Source organism: Pteropus alecto, unplaced genomic scaffold (assembly GCF_000325575.1).
Source record: "Pteropus alecto unplaced genomic scaffold, ASM32557v1 scaffold78, whole genome shotgun sequence".
Classification (NCBI taxonomy): domain Eukaryota; kingdom Metazoa; phylum Chordata; class Mammalia; order Chiroptera; family Pteropodidae; genus Pteropus; species Pteropus alecto.
In genome coordinates this window covers 3,512,097-3,517,862 of record NW_006443124.1, presented here as the reverse complement: position 1 = coordinate 3,517,862, position 5,766 = coordinate 3,512,097, and the positions used below count along the sequence as shown (strand labels likewise).

At 50.0% G+C, this 5,766-nt stretch overlaps 1 protein-coding gene across 3 annotated transcripts in view; it reads right to left on the bottom strand.

Annotated features, from left to right (window-relative positions):
- The window catches only part of FGF1 (fibroblast growth factor 1), an 83,289-nt gene that overhangs the window by 76,220 nt on the left and 1,303 nt on the right, over positions 1-5,766 (bottom strand). The window lies entirely within an intron of this gene.

Genomic DNA, 5,766 nt, shown 5'->3' with positions numbered 1-5,766 from the left:
AGAGAGAGGCCAGCAGGGCTAGAGTGCGTGGGGAGATGCGAGAGGAGTGGGCGTTGGGGGGTCTTGCTCCCCAAGAGGCCTCTCACCTTCCTACAAGTCACCTCTCTTCTCCGGAGTGTGCTGCGCTTGCCCCAAGAACTCACCCTTGCTTAGCCAAATCCAATCTCTCTGCTCAGAGGAAAAGGAAGGGAATTCTTTTATGCCAGGCAGGGCATGGCGCAAAGGTGTTCAGTTTTACCTCGGGACTCGCTGATGGATTAAGCCGACAGACGCTGGCATCGATGGGAAGTTTCCCAGTGGTGGGGATGGTGTGTGTGTCTGGGAGTGGAGGTACCGGGGAGAGCTGCAAACGACAAGCTGGACCTGCTCCCCACACCCCGCAGCCACAGGCCCATCTTGCGACATTTTGCGTGTAATCACAAATAAGGCAAAATTTGACTTCAAGTCCTTTGCGCTCCTCCTTCCAGCACTCTCTGCCCCCCTTCAGACCTGTCTCTGCCACTGTCACCCCTGGCACCTTCAAGGGGTCTGCATGGGCTCCCTGCCCTCACCTCTTTCCCCTTCACGACCTGACCCTCTGCTCTTCTCCACGGCCCTTCTGCATGACGATCCTCCTGAACATATGCCCACTCCTGCAGCTTCAGGCAAAGGGGAGGTTCTGCTCACGAGGCCTCTCCGTGTCCTTCAAATGACGCCAAAGAAGGGGCTGCCTGGCCATCCCCAGCCTGAGCCTGGTCTGGCACCGAGCTGATTAACCTTGCTGATGGGAGAGAACTGGCCCTATTTAGATCCTTCCCAGTGCGTCCGTGACAAACACCTAGAACACACTCTGTTGAGCGGGGACCACGGCTAGAACACTATTTGGGAAGTGGCCTAGAACTTCACGCCCTAAAGGCAGTGCAGCCAACCCCAGGTTCAGGGCTGACCCATCGCTGGCTGACACCATCGGCATCTCTATCTCGACATTTCCTTTCTTGAAATGAGAGCTTGCCCTCTGTAGGATCACTTCCTTCCCAGGCTTTCCGTGGCTCTCAGCTTAAGAACCTAAATCCTCAATGCTATTGCCATGGTCTGGCCCCCACCTCCCCCTTAAGCTTCACCTTACCCCACCCACTTCCCTGGGCCCTCTGGTGATGTCATACTTCCTCACACCATGTGACGTTCTCCCATGCTCTTCTCTCTACCTGAAACACTCTGCCCTCACCCAGTTGATGCCTGCTGGTTCTCCAGATTTTGACTCGAGTGCACCCCACTCTCCGAAGCTTTTCCAGGTCCCCTGACTGGGCCCAGTACCCTGCATGTGCTTTCATGGAACCCCTCAGGATTGATGTCGGCGTCCCCATCTAGCCTCTACATTGCACAGAGGTCGGGTCCGGCGGTTCCAGGCTCTGTTGCGGCCGGTGTTTAGCGCGCTCCCAGGCACACAGGAGGTGCCCTACGAATGAGACGAACGAGCCTGAAGTGTCACTAGTGGCCCTCAAGTGTGCCCCATCCCGGTCCCCTCCCTCTCTCTCTCCTCTTTCTCCTCCTCCTGCCTCCTTTTTCCTTTCCTTTCCTTTCCCTCCTCCCTCTTCATCCTTTCTATTCATTCTTTCTTCCATGCTGGGCCTTGGGCCTACCCGTGGCTCCCCAGAACACTGTTTAAGCACATAGAAAAGCACTCAGAGTTAAAGAAAAGTTGCTGCAACTTGGCATAATGTGTTGGCCTTTAACTCGATCGTCCCAAAGTCAGGGCCTAAAGGGGACACCCAAGAATCTGGTTCCCACTTGAGTAGTTTGCCCGGACTACCATACAAGAACCACAGGCTGGGTGGCTTAAACAACTGAAATTTATTCTCTCACAGCTCTGGAGGCCAGAAGTCCAAAATCAAGATATCGACTGTGTGGGTCCCTTCTGAGGGCTGTGAGGGAAGGATCCATTACAGATTTCTCTCCTTAACTGGTAGATCCATCTTCTCCCTGTGTCTCTTGACGTCATCTTCTGCTATCTGCATCTCTGTGTCCCACTTTCCCCTTCTCTAAGGACACCAGTCCTCCCGGATGAGGCCCCACCCCAATGACCTCATTTAGACAGGATCACCTCTGCAGAGACGCTATCGCTAATAAGGTCACGTTCTGAAATTCACCATGTGAATTTGAGAGGCAACACGATTCAACCCGTAGCACCTACCTTCTACCTGCACATTTCCCCAACCCTTTTTGACCTCTTGAGTGAGATAAAAGTAGGGAGGCTCAGGGACACGTCATCTTCTGAAGAAATTATTTAGGAGTCTGGGAATGGGAGTCGGCAAGTTAGGGATGTTAACTGGAGAAAGACACCGTAGAGAGTGAGAGAGGACGGCTGAACTGGCAGAGAACCCAAACTGCCCTCGTAGACGAGCCCAGAGGTCATGCGTCTGCGCTCTGGTAATCCGCTCGTCCTGAGCTCATACGGCAGACCAGCCACTTACTAGCAGTGGGCCCTTGTCCCTCATGTGTGAAATGTGGATAAGAATAGTGCCTAATTCATGGAATGCTTGTGAAGATTGAATGAGAGAAGAGCGTACGCGAAGGGTTTAGTGCCGTCCGCGCCAGGCACACAGTAACTCAGCAGGCAGCAGGTATGCTGTCACTGCTATAGTTACAGGCAGAGGTCCAGTCCAAGGGAAATGGCAATGCAGGAAGAAGGTGATGACAAAGAAGACGCAAATTGCCACTGAGTCAGGCCACACATTCTGTATTCTTGCTAAGAGTAATAAAGACAAGAGGACCAGAGCCACCGTAAGACCTGGGTGTCCGTAAAGGTGGCCTGTGGACCAAAGGCATCAGAATCACCTAGGCCCTACCCGGGATATACAGAATCTAGGGTCCCTCAGAAACTCGGTTAAATCAGGAGTTCTGCCAGTAGGACCCGGAAACCTGATTTTTTAACAAGCTCTCTTGTGATCTGTAAAACCCTGGACCAGACCCATGGAGGGGCAGAAGTGAGGCTTGTTCATTAGTAAGCTCTACATCTACACAGCCCTGCTGTAAGGTGGGTGTGCCCATCACACCTGTTCCCATTGTCAGTCTTCTTCGGATGAAGTCAGAGAGGTGGTCTTGAGCACTTATGTATAAAACAAATCTCTGTAAGTGACATTTTAAATGTTCTATTTAGAGGGGTCGCATTGGCAAGCCAAGTCTTTTATATCACTGTAAACTTCATGACGCCCAGATGCTAAGTTCTGCGTTGTCTGTTCCTCCTCTCTCCACAACTGGAGTCACCCAGTCCTGACCTCAGGCTTAGCTCAAGAAGACCTCTGACCTTAGGCCTGAGGGACTTGAGGCTGGCACCCTTGCTGTGCCTCTGTCTCTGTTATTAGGCACCATTTCTTCTCTTTTTGGGCATCATTCACTGCCTGGTTCAGGAAAACCTGAGGCCCACCTTGTCCCCCATGCCGGCCTTCTCGTATTGTTCCTAGAGACCCCAGTCTCAAAGGTCATGGGTCCTCAAGGTAGAGATTCTGCCTGTGGGCCAAGTTGGGGTCCTACATCTCTTGGCAGATCTTCCAAATCCTAGCCTACCTTCTAGATTTTCAGATATTACCTGCTTTTGAATTCCTGTCACCAAACTCTACCTGGTTAGGAGTGCAGCCTGGGTGTGAAGTTTGGCTCTGCCACTTGGTAATTGTGTGGCCTCAGGCAAATGGTCAAGCCTCCGTTCCTCAATTCCTGCCACTATAATACCCCCTACATCATAGAGTTGTTATGAGAATTTGGCAAGGTCATTCACACAAAGCCAAGCATGAGATTTGTACAAGCCAAGCTCAAGAAACACTGGCGACGCTCACAGAAGCTCTTCTACTTCTGAATGCTCAGAGGTGCAAGTAAAACTCCATGCAAAGCAAGAGCACCTCTGTGCCCCCCAAAAGGTGGCACCAGTGGTCACTCATAAAGTGTCACTTTGGACATTGGTACAGGTGGACTCGTGAGCAGATTTTTCAGAACTTACTATAGCAAACATATAGCAGTCATTGTAAACCAGGCATGCTGCGAAAAGCGTTACTCATTTGATTCTTTCAACAACAAAGGTAGTACTTTATTACCCCATTTTGCAGATGAGGAAATGGAGGCACAAGGTCACAGGACTAAGTAGCAGAATCTGAATTTGAACCCTGGGGAGTCTGGTTGCAGAGTCCATGCACTTAGCCACTAAGTTTAGGCTGCCTCTTTTAAGGAGTGAAATTTAGGTTCAAAATAATTACAATTCCTTCCCTCTGTCTTCTCCTGTAGGCCACTGGCCCAGGTGCTCGTCTTTGCTCCTATACCTTGGACTCCTTTTATCACCTAGCTGAGTTGGACATCCTGCTAGCCCAGGTTCACTCTCTGTTACCTGCCCTCCCAGGTAGGGCCCCTCCTGCCTCTATGGTTGGGTGGGGTGGATCCAGTCACGTCTCGAGATGGAACACCTTGTCAGTACTCAATGAACATTTGTTGATTAGCAAATCCTTTCCTAAAGTACTTTTCTTAAAGAAAAATATTCACATACAATTTATAGGGCACGTATAGGTGTTAGATTTACTTAAAATAAGGTATGTCTGTGGCACAAATGAGTAGATTATTTTTCTAGGAGCCTAAATCAAGGAGTATCGTATTAGCCAAGCATCACCTACCAGATGAGAGGGAAGGGGTGTGCCTTCCACTTTGCAGGATTCCTCATTCCTGGAAGCTAGCACAGTGGGACTGCCAGCTCCATGATCCTTAATAGTTTATTCAGGGTCTACAGAATGCATGTCAGCAAAGTAAGCAAGCACATAGTCTTACCTGGGGTAAGATCCCTTCATTAGGGGTAGATGGAACACATAGATGTCCATCCACTGTTGCCATTGAAAATATCATCATGGGTTGGTGCTACTGTAAAGTCAGACCACTTAATCAACTGAATATTCATTCCTTAAATCTTTTCTGGAACCAGGCAAGCCATATATGTTTATGTGCACAGCAGATTTGGGAGGCGGTTTACAAGAAACTCAGTGTTTCTTCCCTTAGGTTTTTGTGTATTAACTTTGCCTTTGATTAAGTACCTCATTTGCAAATCTATTTGCTCCTCCTAAGAAAGGCAGGGTCAACAGAAGGAAGTCTCCCTGCGTCTGCCAGCTGCTCATAGTGGCCGATTTGGCGCTCTTGCCTTCAGATATACAATCTCAAAAGGGACTTTCCTCGGAAGCCCTCAATGACCAACACAAAGAAAACAAAGGAAAAGGGAATTTGTGACTGTGAATCACAGTCTCCACCAAAATCCATACTCATTCACACAAATGGCCCTAGTAAACAGCTGGCCAGCCCTTTGCTGGACACCACTCTGCAAAGCCAGGCCCGTTTCTTTTCACCCCTTTGCTACCCTTGAGCTGGCGCGTTCCCATGCAGAGCCTGGCTCGCTTTCTGCTCAGATGCTCACATCCTCCCACTGGTGTTTGCAGCGCTAAATCATAAACAGTTGAATCCCTGTAGCAAATGAAAGGGAAAGTGCTGGTCTCCAAAGCAGAAAGGAAGGCAGAGAGGTGGGCGTGGGTTTAAACAGCTAGAGAAAGCATAGTGTTTGCCTTCTGCCCAGGCACAGAGGGAGCTCTTGGGCCTGAGAGGTGAAATAAGGTGGGTGCCTGCCCTCATGGGTCTCTGAAAAATGGGCACTTGGTTGAATGTCTGAAATTCCCACCCCAGCACCCAGAGGTCCGAATTTTTCAAGTGCTCCTGTCTGGAAGCCTTGCATACTTTTGTCATGTAGTAGTGACGTGGGTGTGGCTTGGC